The 20,579-nt window shown below is 36.0% G+C and overlaps 1 non-coding gene across 1 annotated transcript; it reads left to right on the top strand.

Annotated features, from left to right (window-relative positions):
- Positions 1–19,718: 19,718 nt before the first annotated feature.
- Positions 19,719–19,824, top strand: LOC149498947 (small nucleolar RNA R71). Its single transcript, XR_016319087.1, has one exon. It is a non-coding gene; the product is annotated as a small nucleolar RNA R71 (small nucleolar RNA).
- The last annotated feature ends 755 nt before the right edge of the window (positions 19,825–20,579 follow it).

Below are 20,579 nucleotides of genomic sequence, written 5' to 3'. Positions count from 1 at the left end.
CCCCCGTCAAATCCATAGGAACAGGAATAGATGTAGCTTTTTTTATAATTTTCTGTGGTCTTTTTTTTTGTCCTCTGGTTGCCCCATTGCCAAGTTCTCGATTCGTAGATTTTTTTTATATCTTGTGTTAATATAGAAAAATTAAAATTTTATGAAATTGGACTGTAACAGTCGAAAGTGAAAATGATAAAACTCGCTATGCATATAAAATATATACGATCATGAAAATTATAAATCATAAATACGCTTTAAATGTGTATACTATTCATTGGAAAATCATCTAACTTATTTACCTATTTCATTTCTGTCTTCAAGTTGATTTATTTTATTATCATTTTGAGGGACTAAATGAGTTGATAAGGACCAGAGGTTCAAATGATATCTGAGTGCGCAGCATGGTGTAGGGTCATTGATTCGAACCCTCTTCATGCCATCTTTTGCCTTTTTTTCCCTTTTGTCCCTATAGAAGCTCAATTCTTGCCCCTAAAATTGCTCAGTGATGATAACATTTTTTAATGTAAAATTGAATCGGGAATCCTTACTGCTCTAGTTCTCGGATCGATGGTTTGTGATTGAGATATTGCAATGAAATCGGGCTCGAGAAGCGCTTTGGATCCCCCGGTGCATTTCCTGGTGCATCGCCTCATTTTGCATGCCACCTGATCTGATTCAGTAAAAATAGGCCGGTCCAATTTTGGGGCCAGACAGTGGCATTTGCCACATTGGCCTTAAAATTAGGGCAACACCTCCCATTTGCCTATAAATAGGCCTTAGGATTATGGCCATGGAGAGGATTTTTTGAGAGAGCTGAGGGAAACTCTATTATTTTAAAAACTCAACTATTGATCTAAGAGAAACTAGTGTTTCTTCTTGGGTTTTTAATGGTGTTCATTGATTTTTAAACTTGCTAATATGAGAATCCACAAACACATTCATTAAATCTCAATTTAAGACTTTTTGTTGGCTCAAGGGTCAATTCTATCTTGAGATTTCGATGATTATGCAAATAAAATAAATTTAATATTTTTTGTTTGTGCTAATATTGTTTTATGCAGATTTATCTATTTTTATATATGGAAATTGATAAAAAAAAAAGGCAAGTTCCTATAAATCTAAGGTTAATTGAATACCATAAAGACCATTGAAGATTTTAGTGGTTAGAATCTTAGGATTTATTAAAGGATAGAGAAAATATTCTTTTATAAGTACAAAAATAATTTTTTTTCTCTCTCAAAATGATGTTCGAAAATTACCTTAAATAATAAAAGTCAAATCATGATCTTTTTAATTTACTTTCCTAAATGAAAAAGATTTTGTCTTAATTATTTTTATCAACAAAATATTTGAAAAAGATTTTTGTATCTTTTGTTTTGAAAATTATTTTATAAAGAAAGTCCAAAATCTCGTTTTTATTTACTTAACTTAAAAGAAAAGATTTTGACTTAAAATATTTTTAGCAACAAAATAAATAAAGATCTCCGTGTATCTTTTAGTTTTGAAAAGTCAAAAATCTTTTTTAAAAGATTACACTTTCTAAAACGGTATCATCATCTCTCTATAAAACACGCCTTCCTCCAGTGAAGACGTGGATATTTTTTATTTTTAAGAGTAAGAGTTAATTGCATCAACATTTTTATCTCTCAAAGTTCTCTCTTAAATCCCAAATTTCTTTTCTTCTTTTTGCTTTACGAAATATTTAAGAGAAAAGAAAATTTTCTAACAACATCTTTTGAAAAACAGTTATGTTCTTTAAATCAGTTTTCTAAACTTTATTTCTGTTTTTCCTATGTTTATATTTGCATTTCTCTCTGTTTATATAGATTCTGTAATCTATTGTAGACAGACTTTTCATTTGAAAAACTTTTGTGTAATAGTTTAGGTGAAAAGCTATGGTAGTATAGGTTATCAAGCGACCTTCTTCTTGTATGAGATTCTAGTGTCTTGATGTGAGTTTCTATTCGCTGCAAAAATAGAAAGGGTTGAGGTGGACTGGAACCTTTAGAAAATCTAGTGGGACAAAGGTTAGATCTAGGTGTTGATCTATTTCCTTGCACTGTTGGTTTGTCTCTTACACTGAAAAGAGATAACATAGTGGAGGATCTCACGATGAGTCTTGGGGAGTGGATGTAGGCGAGTTAGTGCCGAACCACTATAAATCGCTGTGTTTATCTTCTTTTATTTCCTGAAGTTTTGCTTGATTCTATTTTATTCACACAATAGTTAGTATTTAGAAATGCAAAGTTGTTAATGTATTTTGGTTCTAAACTTGAATAAGCTTTATCTTTATTGAACATTAGAACTCTAGATTTCTGTATTGTGATTATACCAAGTTTTAATATGTTCTTCTATATCCAGTATAAATTACAATTTGAATTTTAATCATTTTTCTAAGTGTGCTTTGAGCTTTAAACACAATAACTTTTCTGCATAAAGTGTTTCTGAAATTGCTTAAGATTTTTGTTCAGTAGTTTTAATCAATAACTGCTCTTTACAAAGTCTTTCCAATCTTGCATCAAGCTTTGTGAGATAGTTCTAAATTTGATAACTAATTCTCACAAATGCTTTCTAATTCCGCTGCAATAGAATTCTGATTTTGTTTTTGAAAGTTAAATTTTAATTTTAAAAAGCCCAATTCACCCCCCTCTTGGGTTGCGCCATATATATACGGGATCCATAATCTAGTATTAGAGCTTTGGCTTTTGATATACTGAAGCTTAACCGCTTAAGAGAAAAATCCCATGGCAGCCCCACTTCCTTTCACATCTTTAGAAGGTCAATATATTTCTAGACCACCTCTGTTTAATGGTTCTAATTACTCTTACTGGAAAACTGGAATGGAAAATTTCTTAAAATCAGTAGATATAAACTGCTGGAGGAACATCATTACTGGTCCTTGCATTCCTATGAAAACTGTAGAAAATGTGAGAGTTAGAAAAACAGAAGAAGAATATATTGATGCTGATTGGAATGCCATTTCTATAAACGCAAAAGCTATCAATATTCTTCATTGTGCATTAGATCTAATAGAATACAACAAAGTGTTTGGATGTAAGTCTGCAACGGAAGTCTGGGAAAAACTTAGAGTTACCTATGAGGATACTGATCGAGTGAAGGAATCTATAATTAATATCCTTTGGAGAGAATTATAAAATGTTTAGTATGAAAGAAGGAGAGACTATAGCTGAATTAAATTCTAGATTAACTAATATAGTTAATCCTTTGAGAACTCTCGGAAAGGAGATTTCAAAAGATGAGCTTGTTAAGAAAATCCTTAGAATTCTACCTAAAAAATGGGATTCTATAGGAACTGTCATGAATTACAAAGACACTCCCGTAAGGTATGATTATTTGATAGGAGCTCTTGTTTCAGAAGAGATGAAATCTTCTTTCACTGCAGAAGATAAGAAAAAGAAAGGACTGGCTTTGAAAGTAGTTTCGAGTGAAGAAAGTTCTTTTGATGTTGATAGTGATGATTTAGCATATGTTGCAAAGAGATTCAAAAAGTTCTATAAAAAGAGTGGAAAGCCACAGAAAAAGTTTATCAAAAAGAACTTTTCATCTAAAAATAGTAACTTGCCTAAGAAAGAGCCTTCTGAAGTGGTTTGTTATGAATGCAACAAGCTCGGCCATATCAAGCCTAACTGTCCTAAGCTGAAAAAGAAGTCAAAGAAAGAAAAGATGAAGAAGGCTTTTGTAGCTGCTTGGAGTGACTTAGACGATTCCAATTTTTGAAAATCAAAGTGACTAGAAGGAGATTGCAAATATTTGTCTAATGGCCACTATCAATTTTGACTACAAGGAAATCAGCACTTTGACTTCAACACATAAAATTGAAAGTACTGAAGCAAATACTACAAGGCAAAAAGCGTGAAGAAAGCAATGTAAGTATTTCTGAACCTGAATCTGAAAATGATCTTCTAGATACTTATAATAACCTTTGCACTGAATTTGAAAAGCTTGTTAAAAAGCATAAAGTTCTAAAGAAAGATTTCAGAAAATTAAAACTGAATGTAATCATTTGAAAGATGCTTTTTATCAAGAATTCTAAAGTCAATTTCAGAATCATTTTCTAAAGAAAAGACAAGTTCTAGCTATGATAGCATTTCAAGACAAAATCATGTTTCTAATAAGAGAAATCCTATTTCTAACGTTATGACTTTAGAATGTCAAAAATCTGATAGTCTCAACAGAAAGAAAAATCATGGTAAATTGAATACACCTGTTACCACTAACCCTCCAGGACCCAATATGAACTCAGTACCTAAATCTGCGAGATCTTTTCAGGTGTGCCTAAGGAGTGAGCTGAAAACAGAAATGTCGTACATGGGCAGCGCTTACTCTAGGCATATGACTGGTGATAGAAAGAAATTCACCAGATTAGAAAAGAAAAAGGGAGGTACAATGAGCTTTGGAGATAAAGCATAAGGTAAAATTGTTGGTATTGGTGTGGTAGGTTCTAATCCTTCAATGGAAGATGTATGCTTAGTAGAAGGATTAAATTATAACTTGTTAAGTGTGAGTCGAATTTGTGATAAAAATAGAAGAGTGATCTTTGAACCCTCTTATTGTGAAGTTCAAAACATGCATGATAACAAAACTTTATTTGTTGGAAAAAGGTTTGGGAACATAAACCAAGTAGATCTTTCTGATATGCATAACCTAGACATATGCTTAGTTTCTGTTGACAATTATAGTTGGTTATGGTATAAAAGACTTGGACATGCAAGCATGCACCTTATTTCTAAACTGTCTAAGAAATACTTGATTCGTGGTTTGCCAAAGCTAAAGTTTGAAAAAGATCACATTTGTGATGCTTGTCAATTGGGAAAACAAACCAGAATGTCTTTCAAATCTAAGGGTATGGTTTCTACTTCTAGACCTTTAGAATTGCTACACCTTAATTTATTTGGACCTATCACTCCTCTAGTCTTGGAGGTAAATTTTATGAATTTTTTATTATAGATGATTACTCTAGATTCACCTAAACACTCTTCCTTAGAAATAAGGATGAGTCATAGGACGTGTTTGTTCATCTATGCAAGAGAATACAGAATTAGAAAGGATACAACATCTTTGCGATTAGAAGTGACAATGAAAGAGAATTTGAAAATCAGAAATTCGATGCTTTCTGCAAAGAATTAGGAATCTTCATAACTGCTCGAAATCTAGAACACCCCAGCAGAATGGAGTAGTGGAATGCAAGAATAGAACACTTTAGAAAATGGCCAAAACCATACTGAGTGATTATAAGTTACCAAAGTATTTATGGGCAGAAGCCATAAACACTAAATGTTATATTCTAAACAGGGTTTTGGTAAGATCGAAACTGAAAAAGACTCCATATGAGCTATACAAAGGTAGAAAGCCAAATATTGGTTATTTTCACAGCTTTAGGTGTAAATGTTTTATTCTAGATAACAAGAAAAATCACCTTGCTAAATTTGATGCTAAATCTTATGAAGAAATTTTTGTAGGATATTCTAGTAACAGTAAAGCATAGAGGGTGTTTAATAAGAAAACTCTAGTTGTAGAAGAATCTATTCATGTTGTATTTGGTGAATCTGATTCTACTTCTAGAATTTTAGAAAATGATGATGTTTTAGATTTCAATTAAGAAAAGTAGAATGAACAATCAGAACAACTAGAACAGCCAGAAGATGAGCAGAACGTTGAAAATCAGGTTGAACCAGAAAATGAACATGAAGATCAGAATGCAACTGAAAGAAAAATGCTAGAAACAGAAAATGAGAATTCTGAATTACCAAAAGAGTGGTGATTCCACAAGTATCATCCTCAAGTGGACATCATGGACAACCTTTCAGAAAGGATGATGACTAGAGCTCAAATTAAGAGAATTTTGGTAATGTTGCTTTCGTTTCTCAATTAGAACCTAAGAATTTAGAAGATGCTCAAAATGATGAAAGTTGGATTATTGCTATGCAAGAAGAACTAAATCAGTTTGAGATAAACCAAGTTTGGATACTTGTTTTTAGACCTAAAAACCATTATGTTATTGGAATAAAACGGGTGTTTAGAAATAAGCTTGATGAACAAGGTAATGTTGTGAGAAATAAAGCAAGGTTAGTGGCTCAAGGTTACAACCAAGAAGAGAAAATCTATTTTGACGAGACCTTTGCTGCGGTTTCTAGACTTTAGGCCATTAGAATGCTTTGTGCATTTGCTTGTTTTAAAAACTTCAGGTTATATCAAATGGATATGAAAAGTGCTTTTCTAAATGGTTTTCTGAATGAAAAAGTGTATGTAGAACAACCACCCAGTTTTGAAGTTTATGATAAACTAAATCATGTTTACAAACTTACTAAAGCTCTTTATGGTTTGAAATAAGCTCCTAGAGCTTCGTATGAAAGATTAAGTAAGTTTTTGTTAGAAAATGGTTTTCCTAGAGGAAAGGCTGATACTACACTATTTATTAAGAATAAAGCACCTACCATTCTAGTTGTACAAATCTATGTTGATAACATAATCTTTGGTTCTACTAATGACCTTCTTTATAAGGAATTTTCTACGATTATGCAGGGTGAGTTCGAAATGAGTATGATGGGAGAATTAAACTTCTTCATTGGACTTCAAATCAAACAATGTGACAATGAAATTTTCACAAACCAAGGCAAGTATACTCGAGAACTATTAAAAAAGTTCAAAATGGAGAATGCCAAGGTATGTAGTACAGCAATGAGTCGATCCTCAAAATTAGAAAAAGATGAAAATGGAAAGTATGTGGATATTAAATTGTTTAGAAGTATGATTGGTTCTTTACTATATCTAACTGCAAGCAGATTGAACATTCCTTTTAGTGTTTATTTATGTGCTAGATTTCAATCATGTCCCAAAGAATCTCATTTAATTGCTGTAGAAAGAATTCTAAGATATCTTTATGGAACCTCTAATTTGGGTCTGTTGTATTCTAAAGATGATACATTTGATCTTGCTGGGTATAGTGATTCTGATTTTACAGGAAGCAAAATAGATAGAAAAAGCACATCTGGAACTTGCCAGTTTCTAGGTAGCGCCCTTGTATCATGGTTTAGAAAGAAACAGACATCAATTGCTCTTTCTACTGTAAAAGCATAATATATTGCTGCTGGAAGTTGTGTTGCACAAATTCTGTGGATCAAGCAACAATTGGTAGACTGTGGTCTGAAATTAGAAACAGTTCCAGTCAAATGTGACAACATAAGTGCTACCAATTTATCTAAGAATTTAGTCCAGCATTCTAGAACCAAGCACATAGAACTCAGACATCACTTCATATGTGATCATGTTCAAAAAGATGATATAGTGATTGAGTTCATCCCTATAAAAAAGCAATTGGCAGATATCTTTACTAAACCTTTAAGTGAAAGCCAATTCAACTTAATTAGAAGAGCACTCGATATGTTAGTTCTAAACTCTTAACTTTAGAACTCTATGAGAATGTTCTAAAATGATTTCTATAATTGAGATTGGAAGACCTGCTCTATGTTATGTTTTAATATTCTATTCTGTGTGACTTTGAAAAATGTTTTTGTCTAAAAGATATGCATAAGGCCCTGATGTGAAGTTCTAATGTCACCATCAGATTCTATTTTTAGACAAACCCTAAACACAATCTGCTTTAAAACCTTAACCATGCCAAATCGAGTTCTACCTCTTCCTCCTATGATTCTTTAACTGAACAAGAACTACAACTTCTTAAGAGATTATCTAAGAAGTACGAAAAGAAAGAATCGGGACAGAAGAAATCCATTGTGGAATCAAGTTTGAAGGAAGAAAAATTGAAAAGTAAAACAGAAAAATCAAAAGGGGAAGAAAAATTGATGGAAAAGCTCTTTGATTCTCGCAGCAAAGGTAAAACCATTTTATCCCCTCATCCTCTTATGCATTCATATCTTATTGGCTGGAAATTCTTTGGAAAACAAGAATTCAACTTTAGGGAACTATTTGAGTTCTAGGGATGGATGGAGTTTTTTTCTTTAAGTAGACCTTGCTATGAGAGTTTGGTAAAGGAGTTTTATGGTTCTCATAGAGCCATTGGTTCAGAGACGCTTTTTGTGAAAATCGAGGGTGAAATTATAGTGTTATCTTACACTGATTTGAGCGAAATGTACAGAATACCAAACAATGGGCCTAGGGTAGCAAAGATAAAGGAAATCTCCAGGGCAGAAGGGTATAAAAAGATAGAATTTATAAGGAAAATCAATAGGAAGGGTTCTGCGGAAAAACAGAACGTGATTGAGTGCTCCAATCTTAACGACAGTGACAGTGATTTTCGAAAGTGTACGAAATCGCAACAAGTAATATAGAGTAAGAGAGTATCGTATCCACAGGGATTGTATATCAATTACCAAAATTATGTTAACCTATTATTATTTAAACGATAATAAGAGAGAATTGCTATAAGGAAAATAAATTTTGAAAGCAAAAATAGAAAGAGATCAAGCACAAAATTTAGGTGAAAAGAAATAAGGGAATTAAACTACTAGGGAATTTGATTTCACTTAATTCTATCCAACTTATTCTATTAGTTCATTAATCAACTTTAATTGTTCAAGTAGGAGAAACAACCCTAGAGTTACTAACAAGCTCTCCCGATGTATTGTTAGCTATTCTAATCTAGTTTAATTACCTATCTTCCAATAGTGAAATCAAACATAAATCAGATCCTTAGGTTTTGTGGTTGTTTTGTGAGTTCATAACCTAATAATCATTAACTTATGAAAACCCCCCTTGAGTCAAACCATATAGCTTCCGCGTCAAGTTATTATTCTCAAGTAAATTATTATCTTTTTCATATCAATAACCCTTCTCCCGTTAGCGATTATTGAAATAACTCAATCCAGGGGAAATTTTCTGCCAGGAAGCTTAAAGCACAATAACAAGTTATAACAAGAACAATGAAAAATAAATCTAATATTATAACTGGAATCAAATTAAGTTACATCAAATCCCTAGTATAAGAGTTTAGCTGGACATAGTAATTAAATAAAACTCAATCATACTTGAATCATTCATCAAACTTAAAGATAATAATGAAAAGAAAACAAGATGAAGAGTTTAGAAATAAAAACTGAATCACAGCTATATGGATGGCTTCCTTGGATCTTGGCACAAATTTTGGATGCTTGAAGTCTTGTGAGAGAGAGAATTATGTAGAGAATAGCACAAAAAAATGAGATCCCTAGCAATGAGAAGTTCCCTTCTTTATATAGAGCTCCTGAAGGTAAATCTGACTCCTTTTAGGAAATAGAATCCTTATTTAGTGCAAAATCTTCTATAGGAGATCATGACTGTTTAGGCTTTTGATTTCTTCTTAATTAGGACTCCTTTCTCTCCCAAAATAGGTCTAGGTCTTGTTTAGTATGTTTAGGAAACTCTCCGAGGCGGGCCCATGTGAGGAAAATATTGATTTGCGTATTTAGTTCACGCTAGTTCTGTCTACGAGGCACGGGCGTGCCACTTAGCACAGGCAGGGCGTGCTTGCTTCTGTCACTCCCACCTGGAATTGTCATGGGCGTGCTAGGCTTGACACGCCCTAATCCCCATTTTGGCACGGCCGTGCCTTTTGGCACCACCCAAGCCGTGCTCTCTTCTATTTCTCCCTTGATTTCCTTAGCTTCTAGCACGGTTGTGCCTTCTAGCACGGCCTGGGTGTGCTAGAGGCTGAGTGTCTTGCCTTGTAATGTTCTTTTCTGTGCCAAATTCCTACAATTTTCTCTTAGACCAAGCGGGTTAAGAATCAAGGAAGCTTTGAACACAATCATACTAGAATTGAGTTTAAAATCAAACCAAAGTAATAAAACTTACTAAAATCCTAATAAAAACTATATTAAAAACACTATAAAATTAACACTTATCAAAATTCCCCAAACTTAAACCATTGCTTGTCCTCAAGCAACAAAACTAAATTTTAAGAGAAAAATAATTTGACGATACTAGCTTACCATGGTTGGAGATGATCTCAATTATAAACTTTCAAGATGTCGTGATTAGTAAACAAGTGAATAAAATCAATTGTTCTCCATGCTACTCATACTTAAGCTTGATTTCAATTTTTTTTTTGAATAAAGCACGTTCATTGAACAAAATATAAGTTCAAAGAGATTGTAAACACTAACATTTATTCAATTCACGATAAATAGGACATGAATCATCTAAAGAATTTTCAACCTTTTAAAATTAAGACGATTGATAGCGCAAAAGTGGCATTCCTATATGCAGAATTAGTCATCCTTTCTCCACAATTTAAATGCATACAATTAAAAGATCAAAAAGTCTTTATTTCGGGTTGTAATGGGGCTTTCTTGGTGTAAATTTTTGCTTAATCAAAGAAAGGGATAAAAGGTAGACAAAGAGTACAAGAGAATGTATGATATCCAGGATTCTATTTTAATCAGAATTTTTCTGGTTCTAGGGAGTGTTTGTTTTGAACTTCCTTACTAGCTAGAGGCATCTTGGGCAGGGTCTTTCCATAATATTTTGGTACTTTTCTTCCTTGCTTTTTCCATTCAACTTGAATTCTTTTGATTGCTTTTCATGTGCCTCTTTTTTGATTTTCTTCTTTTCTTATTTGGTAAACTTGCTAGTATTAATTGAGAAATTCTCCCTTTTTGTTGCTATATTCTAATTAAAAGTCGAATCTTTCAATCATACAATCCTTTGTACTTAGGGTAGGAATTTGGAATTGGTTTTAAGGGCTCGGTTTATTGAGGGTGAAAAAGAAAATTTTATGGTTTATAGGCTTCAAAATTGGTTTCGAGGGTCATATTTTTAACTTAGGTGGTCTAGGCTAAAAATAGGTTTCAACAAAAAATGCCTAAATCATCTCTTTCAAAATGTAAACATTTAAAATTTTTCGCCTCGAAGGGAGTTCTAATTTGTTCTAGGAATGCCAAGGTTTAAATAACTTTAGATGAAAACACACCTACATATCATAACCTTCATAAAAATTAGTGTTTTAAAATCTAGAAACAAATAGTTTAGATCAATGAACGTGTTTAAGTCAAAATTCCAAATTCAGAGCTTACGTATACTAGAATTGAGAACCAACTAAATTCAACACTCATTACTAGATCATAAGAACCTTCAAGCTTGCTTGTAATCATTCCAACCATGTTAAGCAAAAAAAAAAAAAAAAATTTTTTTTTTAGCTAAAATTTCCTTCCCCCAATTCAATCAATCACGTTGTCCCCAATGTGTATAAATTCCCCAAACTTATTACATTACTATAAGAAAAGCAGTAAGAGAGTAGAAGAAACTTTACCAACATTGTATTGAACAATACAATAGAACGGGTGCGGAATGTGTCTTAGCTAAAAGAGCAACTAAACATTAAGAAAAGGAAACTACTAAAAAGTTATAAGAATTCAAATAACAAACAACTAAAAAGAAAAATGGAAGCAACCAGGTCAATGTATTAGAACCAAAATAAACATATAAAACAAAAGATAAGTGAGAAATCCATCAATTCTCCAGTGGTGGGGGTGGCTGTAGAAGCTGGAGAATGGTCTGGAGCTAGCCTTGCATGGTATCCATCCTAAAATCAAGGCTGCCGTTCATGATTTCGATGGACTGGAAACGGTCTGCGATCATTGTTTCCATCCCGTTAAGGCGAGTGTCAAAAAGGTCCATTCGAGACATTATCCTTACAAGGACTTCATCATTTAACATGTTGGACGTACCTTGGAACGATGGGCCAGCACCAGATGTACCTGCACCAAAAGAAGAGGTAAAAGGGGGAGGGTTATCCTCCTCCATGTTAGCACCACCTGCGGCCTCGGCTCCTTCATCATCAGAATCATCCTCTTGAGCACCTACTATCCGATACGCATGCCCGACTTTTTTGATCAATTTCATATGTATCATAACATCTAAATCCAGTCTGGTACCACGCCCCCCCTCCTACACTATCATAGATTGGCCTAGCCGGGTTCCAAACCTGTAAATATCTAGCAATTCGGGTCACAAAACACCCCATCATTATAGCCCCTTTGTCGGCTCTAGCCACCCTCGCAAATTTCTGGCAGAGCCAATATCCAACATTCAACAAAACCCCATTTTCAATAGCCCACAGAAAATATAACTCATTCAAACTTAACACTCCGTCACTCTCACTCCTTCCAAATATAGTATTTGACAAAAATTTATGAATGTATCGCAAGGAAGGTTTTTTTAATTTGGATGCCTTCGTATATCTAGGATTATAATTGACTTCACCTGTAAATTTGAACCATGTATTGCGTGCGTTAAAATCACTAGGTACTTGTATCTGACTATTCTCTGTGGGAAATTCGAAAATTTGGCTAATCTCATTCACAGACAGTTCAAAATCTTGACTAAGAAGCCTAAAGCGAATCTTGCTCGGGGGAGATGTAGGCAAAAACCGGATAAAAGAAGAATAAGAACTTAAAAATTCTAGAGTTAATGGTGCATATACTAAGTCCTTCATTTCAAGAAATTGCCCCCATCCTATACGTCTAAGAGGTTCTAACACAATATCTCTAAGACCCACTTGTGCTAAAGCAGCCTCATCAATAAATATATTCGGTAAAATAGGCCGAAGGGATAGTTTAGTGTACCTTTCTTGTTGCTCAGATGAGGCAAACTCGAATGGAAGTGCAGGTGGTGAAGGAGGTTGAGGAGCCGTGGAGGATCGCGCAGTTGAGCATTTTCGAGCGGCAACAGAGGATGTGGGTCTGCTGCGTTTGAATCTAGGAGGCATGGTTGGAGTTGATGATATGAAAATTTGGTGTGGAGAGTGTTTGATTTGAGAGAAAAGGAAGAAGAAGAGAGAAAATTTGAGAGAGGAGGGGTGACGGCTAGGGCGTGCGAGATGGGAATGAGGTGGTTGAAGGCGTGCTCTTTAAATAGGGGAGCCAATTAATGCTTGGATCTGATCGTGGCACGGCCGTGCTTATAAGCACGGCCAGGGTGTGCTTTCTTCTGACCTGCAAAACAAAAGAAAAGGCATACCTGGCACGGGCTTGCTTCGAAGCATGGCTAGGGCGTGCTTCTCTCTGACCCTTGGGCTAAAATTTTTCGCGCAGTGAGCACGGGCGTGCTACGGGGCACGCCATGGGCGTGTTCTCCTCTGTCTCCCATGTTGAAAAATTGCCTGCAGATAGCACGGGCGTGCTATCTGGCACGCCTTGGGCGTGCTTGTCCCTGACTCTCAAGTGAGTTTTTCCCTTTTCTATGGCACGGGCGTGTTGCGGGGCACGCAATGGGAGTGCTCGCTTCTGCCTCCCAAGTGACACCACCTTTGAACACGCACGGGTGTGTTGCGGGGCACGCTTGGGCGTGCTTGATCCTCACCCCATGGCACGGGCGTGCTCGCTTCTGGATTTTCACTTTTCCTACAAATAAAAATCTCTAACTAAAACAAAAGAACAATTATGGAGAAAATTTGGGAATTTTTCAAATAATAAAACAGAAAATAAAAGAAATAAATGGAATGAAAATTTAAGAAGAAAATTATATGGGTTGTCTCCCACAAGCACTTTTGTTTAACGTCGTTAAGTTCGACGCACTTTAGGTTAAACGAGACCAATTGTACTCTTGGTGGGCTCAAAGTTGTCATTGTGATAGCTTCTCAAACGTTGAGCATTGACCTTGAAACTTCGATTTGACTTACCATCCACTATTTCAGTTGCTCCATGAGGAAAGATTTCCTTGATCGTGAAAGGTCCGGACCATCTAGAGCGCAACTTACCAGGGAATAACTGGAGTCTAGATTTATAGAGCAATACCTGCTGGCCTACCTTTAGATCCCTCATGATAATACGCTTATCGTGCCATTGTTTGGTGCGATCTTTGTATATTTTGGCACTTTTATAAGCATGGAGGCGCATTTCATCCATCATGTTTAGTTGTAGCAATCGCTTTTGACCAACTTCCTTTGCATTAAAGTTAAGAAATTGAATGGCCCAAAACGCCTTATGTTCTAACTCTACAGGAAGATGACAAGCCTTACCGTACACCATGCGATATGGAGACATACCTATAGGTGTTTTGAATGCAGTTCTGTAGGCCCATAGAGCATCGTCTAGCTTTTTGGACCAATCCTTCCGTGATTGTCCAACAGTGGTTTCTAGGATCTTTTTGATTTCTCTGTTAGTGACCTCTACTTGTCCACTTGTTTGAGGATGATATGGAGTACCTACACAATGGGTGACACCATATTTTGCAAGAAGGGAGTCCAAATATCTATTGCAAAAGTGCTTACCTCCGTCCGTGATTATTGCCCTGGGAGTGCCATGTGTGAACCCCTCCCCCGAAAATATATGGCATATAATGCATATGACTAAAGGCAGAAATGCACGTGAATGTGTGAGTCGCCACCTTGTTTAATTATTTTAGGGTAAACTAGGAAAAAACCCTAAGTTGACTCCAATTTTAATTAACCTAATTACTAGATTAATTATCCCAATGTTTAAGGCATGGTTTGCGAACCCGAGGTGGATCCCGAGACTATGTCATGCTGATTAACTAACCAATGAATGAATGCTTTGCAAGGTAAATGATGTAATTGGACCAATAAAAATGTTTAAGTGATTTCGACTTGCCGCTCGGGGTTAAATCCCAAACGTGCCTACGTACTTCCGTTTGAATGGAAGATCAAAGTCGACGTAGTTCGATAGACCTTTTTTTAAAAGGGCTTTGAATGGGTATGCTTAATGCATGAGTGTGTGTATGCTTTGTGCATTTTGTTTAGGCATTCTGCCAAAGATTTGATTGATTTGATTAGGCGTTTGTTGCCAAAAATGTGGATTTAAGGCTTTTAGCCAAAAAGATTGATTTAAGCAATTGTTGCCAAAAGTTGATGTGATTTAGGCGATTGTCGCCAAAATTGATTATTTGAAGGCTTTTAGCCAAAATGAGTTGATTTAGGCAATTTGTTTGCCAAAAGTGTTGATTGGGCGATTGTCACCAAAATGAGTGATTTAAGGCTTTTAGCCAAAAGATTGATTAATTCAAGGCATTTCGCCAAAGCTTCGATTAAAGCGATTTGTCGCTAAAAATGATTAATCTACTTATAGGTAATTTGTTTGCCAAAAGTGATCAATTGAATTGCAATATAGGCAATTTATTGCCAAAAAACGTGTTTAATTAAGGCCATTTAGCCACAATTATTGATTTAATTGGACTTAAGTCGGACTGTTCGAAACAAAGGCGATCATACCATAGTCATTAATTGACTAGATACTTTAGCCAATATTGTCGGAGTTTGGCATGAATACCATGATTATTGATTAACCGGGCATCTTAGCCTAAACTTATTCACTCAAGGCAATTTATTTGCCAAAATGATGATGATGGTGTGAATGCGGTTGTAGAATTAGGAGTAGAAGAGAAATATACATGAAGTGCTGAAATTAAATAGGCAGGGTTTCGTTATTACCTGAGTTAATCGGCGGCCGCTTCTTAGCTTTAGCTTGAAAAACTCCGAATTAAGCTCCTCGTTAGGGGAATATTAATTAAAATTAATTTAATTTAAGTGGCCAAGTATCACAATAGCAGAATACTAAAAGCCTATACTAAATGCAGAAAAGCAGTAAAAGAATCGTAAGGAGCGTAGGGGAGAAGGACCGTCCGTCAACACAGACTGAGTGAGTAAAACTGAGTGCTTGGGGCTGTATTTATAGGAAAATTCGGACTGGAGGGCGGCCGCTGTTCCGGCGGCCGGAGCCGCTGTGTCCGGCGGCAGCCGCCGCCGTGGCCGGCGGGCTTGTGGGTCTCTCGTTCAAAAGCCTTTTTCGGGAGTTCTGTACCTTCGAAAAATATTCCGGGACCAGTTTCGCGATCCTCGTAATTTTCCGGACGTTTCAAGTACCATATTGGCATACTTTCGGTGAACTTTCCAAAATGGCCTCTGGTCCGGCCGGACTGTTTACAGTCCGGGAAAATAGACTTTTTGGGCCTCAAAATTTGAGTTTTCACACCATGCAAGTAAAAATATTTTTCTTAATAAAGTTCATCACACTTTTGGCACCGTTATTTGGAAGAGCGACAGCTTCTGCCCACTTTGACACATAATCCACCGCCACTAGAATGTATTGATTGGAGTATGATGGTGGAAAAGGTCCCATGAAGTCCAGACCCCATACATCGAAGATTTCGACTTCAAGGATGCTGTTTAAGGGCATCTTATGTCTCTTCGAAACGTTACCTAACCTTTGACAACGATCACAAAGACGAACATAGTTAAAAGCATCTTTAAATAGATTAGGCCAATACAAACCACTTTCTAATATACGCGCAGCTGTCTTGTTTGCTCCAAAGTGACCTCCACATTCCATTGAATGGCAGAATTTAAGGACACTTTCCATTTCAGCTTCCGGTATACATCTCTGTAATAGCTGATCACTGCAATACTTGAACAAAAAAGGCTCCTCCCAATAGTAGAATTTGATATCATGAAAAAACTTTTTCCTTTGTTGGTAAGAAAAATTGGGAGGGGGGATTTTGCAAACAAGATAATTAACTATGTCAGCATACCAGGGGGTTTGAGTATTTGCCACTAGAAGAAGTTGCTCATGGGGAAAGCTTTCATTGATTTGTAGCTCGCTCGTATCTTCTTCCCCCAATTCAAGCCTGGAGAGATGGTCAGCTACGAGGTTTTCGGTCCCCTTTTTGTCGCGAATTTCTAGGTCAAATTCTTGCAATAGAAGTACCCAACGAATGAGTCTCGGCTTTGCATCTTTCTTTTCCAGCAAGTATTTGATGGCTGAGTGATCTGTGTAGACTATTGTTTTAGCTCCAATTAGATATGCCTTGAATTTGTCAAAAGCAAAAACAATAGCTAACAATTCTTTTTCAGTAGTTGCATAATTTAATTGCGCATCATTCAATGTGCGACTGGCATAATAAATAACATGCAACTTCTTGTCTTTTCTTTGTCCAAGAACAGCTCCAACAGCATGATCACTAGCATTACACATGAGCTCAAAGGGTAAAGTCCAATCTAGTGTAGTGATGATAGGGGCTGAGATTAACTCCTTCTTCAACCTGTTGAAAGCATCTAAACACTCTTTGTCAAAATTAAAAGGAACATCTTTAACTAATAAATTGCAAAGAGGTTTAGTGATTTTTGAGAAGTCTTTTATGAATCTCCTATAAAACCCTTCATGCCCAAGAAAACTTCTTATACCTTTCACTGTGTTAGGAGGAGGTAGTTTTTCAATTACCTCAATTTTTGCCTTGTCGACTTCAATCCATTTTTGAGAGATTTTATGCCCTAAGACAATACCTTCACTAACCATGAAGTGACATTTTTCCCAATTTAAAACAAGGTTAGTGTCTTCACATCGTTGCATTACTAAAGATAAATTATGAAGGCATGCATCGAAAGAAGAACCAAACACAGAAAAGTCATCCATGAATATTTCAATAAATTTCTCCACCATATCAGAAAAGATGGACATCATGCACCTTTGGAAGGTTGCAGGGGCATTGCATAGCCCAAAAGGCATTCTCCTGTAGGCAAAAGTACCATAAGGACATGTGAAAGTAGTTTTCTCTTGGTCTTCAGGAGCTATAGGTATTTGAAAGTATCTTGAATAGCCATCTAAGAAACAATAAAAAGGATAACCTGCAAGTCTTTCAAGCATTTGATCAATAAAAGGTAGGGGAAAGTGGTCCTTGCGTGTTGCTTTATTTAGTTTTTTGTAATCTATGCACACACGCCAACCTGTGACTGTTCTTGTGGGAATTAGTTCATTGTTTTCATTAGAGATAATAGTCATACCTGCCTTCTTTGGAGCAACTTGGACAGGACTTACCCAATTACTGTCTGAAATTGGATAAATGATACCGGCATCCAAGAGTTTAATGATTTCAGCCTTGACTACCTCCTTCATGTTTGGATTCAATCGCCTTGATGCTCGATTGAAGGTTTGTAGTCTTCTTCCATTAAGATTTTATGCATGCATACACTTGGGCTTATTCCTTGTAGATCCGAGATAGACCATCCTAATGCCTTCTTATGCCTTCGTAGAACCTGCAACAACCTTTCCTCTTGATCAAGCGTCAAGTGAGAAGAAATAATAACAGGAAAAGAATGGTCCTCACCTAGGAATGCATGTTTTAAATGAGGTGGAAGTTGTTTCAGTTCTTGCTTAGGTGGTGCCTTTTCTTTTTCATTCAAGATGCTTGATTCATTAATGTTATTTTCAACATGCAAAGTGTTTTCCACACATTCATCAACAATATTAATTCGAAAACAGTCTCCATAGTCCATAGGAAGTTTACAAGATTTAAGTACATCAAAGACAATTTCTTCCTGTCCAACTCTTAGAGTCAACTTACCCTCATAGACATCAATCAATGCTCTTGCAGTTGCAAGAAAAGGTCTTCCCAGGATTAGAGATCCTTCCCTGTCTTATCAATGTCAAGAATAACAAAATCGACGGGGAAGATGAATGTACCTACCTTTACAAGCACGTCTTCTACAATCCCTCTAGGATATTTAATTGAAAGATCTGCTAATTGCAAAGACATCCTTGTTGGTTTGAGCTCTCCTATACGTAACATCTTAAAAACTTCATAGGACATAAGATTAATGCTAGCACCTAAATCTGCCAAAGCTTTTTCAAAGTCGAGATTACCAATATTGCAAGGGATAGAAAAACTTCCTGGATCTTTTAACTTTCTAGGCAATTTGTTTTGGATAATTGCACTGCACTCCTCAGTTAACATTACCGTTCCTTGATCATCAATTTTTCATTTCTTGCTCAGGATATCTTTTAGGAATTTAGCATAGCTAGGCATTTGAGCAAGAGCTTCAGCAAAAGGAATATTGATTTGAAGTTTTTTAAATACGTCTAGAAACTTGAGGAAGCTCTTGTCGTCTTGTGCTTTCTTTAATCTTTATGGAAAGGGAACAGGGGGAACATAGGGTTTTACCTTTTCTTGTTCCTTTAAGTCAACGATGGGCACCTTTGGTTGTTCTTTTTTTTCCTTTTCTTTCCTTGGTGGTTCATCTAATTTTTTGCCACTTCTCAAGGTGATAGCCTGCACTTGTTCTTTTGGATTCTTTTCAGTATTGCTAGGTAACGTACCTTGAGGTCGAGAGGCCATCATGTTTGCAAATTGTCCTATCTGAATCTCCAAATTTCTTATTGCAGCCTGCTGGATTTTATGGTTCTCTCTGGTTTCGTTCATGAACTCCATGTGTGATTTAGAAAGAGCAGTGAGGAGGTCATCATGAGATTTCTTTTCTGGAGGGTGGAAACCTGGTGGTGCGTTCAAGGCATTGTTAGGATTACCATAGGACAGATTAGGATGGTTCCTTAACCTGTTATCATATGAATTTGAGTAAGGGTAATTCTTTCTTCCTTGATTCATCATATAGTTCACTTGCTCCAAAGTTTGTGGATTTAAAGAGTCCATGATGCATTCTCCAATTCCATATTGTCCATTGCACCTATCACAAACTTGCATAACAGAATTCACAGGATTAGTAGTTAACGTGTCCAATTTTCTTACCATGTTATCTACCTTGGCATTAAGTGCTGTGATGGCGTCTATTTCATAGACTCCTGCTGTTCTTCTTCTTTCGGAATTGTTTTGTTAGTGGCTGTTGCTTGCCATCTCTTCTATCAACTCATATGCCTCATCAATTCCTTTCTTTTCAAAGGATCCACCTGCAGCTGCATCTAAAGTAATTTTGATGTTAGGAGATAATGCATTATAGAAAGTTTGTACCTGTAGCCACTTGGGCAAACTGTGATGAGGGCACTTTCTCAACAGGTCCTTGAATCTTTCCCTAGCTTCATATAGGCATTCTTGATCATGATGAGCAAATGTCATTATCTCATTGCGCAACTTGGTGGTTTTTGAGGATGGAAAGAATTTAGCTAGAAACTTTTGAGCTAATTCATCCCATGTGGTGAAACTCCCAGCGGGACACGATTGTAACCAGGACCTCGCTTTATCCCTAAGAGTAAAAGGGAAGAGTCTTAATTTGATTGCATCTTCAAAAACACCATTTTATTTGAAAGTATCACAAATTTCTAGAAAATTTGTGATGTGAGCATTAGGATCTTCACTAGGCAAACCCCCATATTGGATTGAGGTAGAGAGCATTTGGATAATTGCGGGTATAATCTCAAAATTATTAGCTTCTACCCTAGGTCTTGTAATACTTGAGGTTATTCCATTCAGATTAGGTGTTGTATAATCCCTTAAGGTACGGACCGGATGTTGAAGTGGGGGTCCGACTATGTTCTCGTTTCTGTTTTCGTTTTCATTTTCGTCGGCCATGTCTGCTTGTTGTTCGAGTTTTATTTCTCGTGCTTTTCTTGCAGCGTTGTGCCTACGAAGAGTTCTTTCAATTTTTGGATCAAAGATTAGAGGTTCAGTCTTCCTTGATCTTCTTTGCATAAAACACCTGAAATAGTTCTTAAAAGAAAATTAAATAAAAATAAAAGAGTGTCTAAATTAACAATAGGGTAATTCGTATTGATATTGATACATCAATCCCCGGCAACGGCGCCAAAAACTTGACAGTGATTTTCGCAAGTGTACGAAATCGCAACAAGTAATATAGAGTAAGAGAGTATCGTATCCACAGGGATTGTATA

This window comes from Jatropha curcas, chromosome 1, assembly GCF_041381405.1.
Source record: "Jatropha curcas cultivar XTBG-Jc1 chromosome 1, XTBG_Jcur_1.0, whole genome shotgun sequence".
NCBI lineage: Eukaryota > Viridiplantae > Streptophyta > Magnoliopsida > Malpighiales > Euphorbiaceae > Jatropha > Jatropha curcas.
The sequence above is the reverse complement of the archived record's forward strand: the minus strand, read 5'-3'. Positions and strand labels throughout refer to the sequence as shown.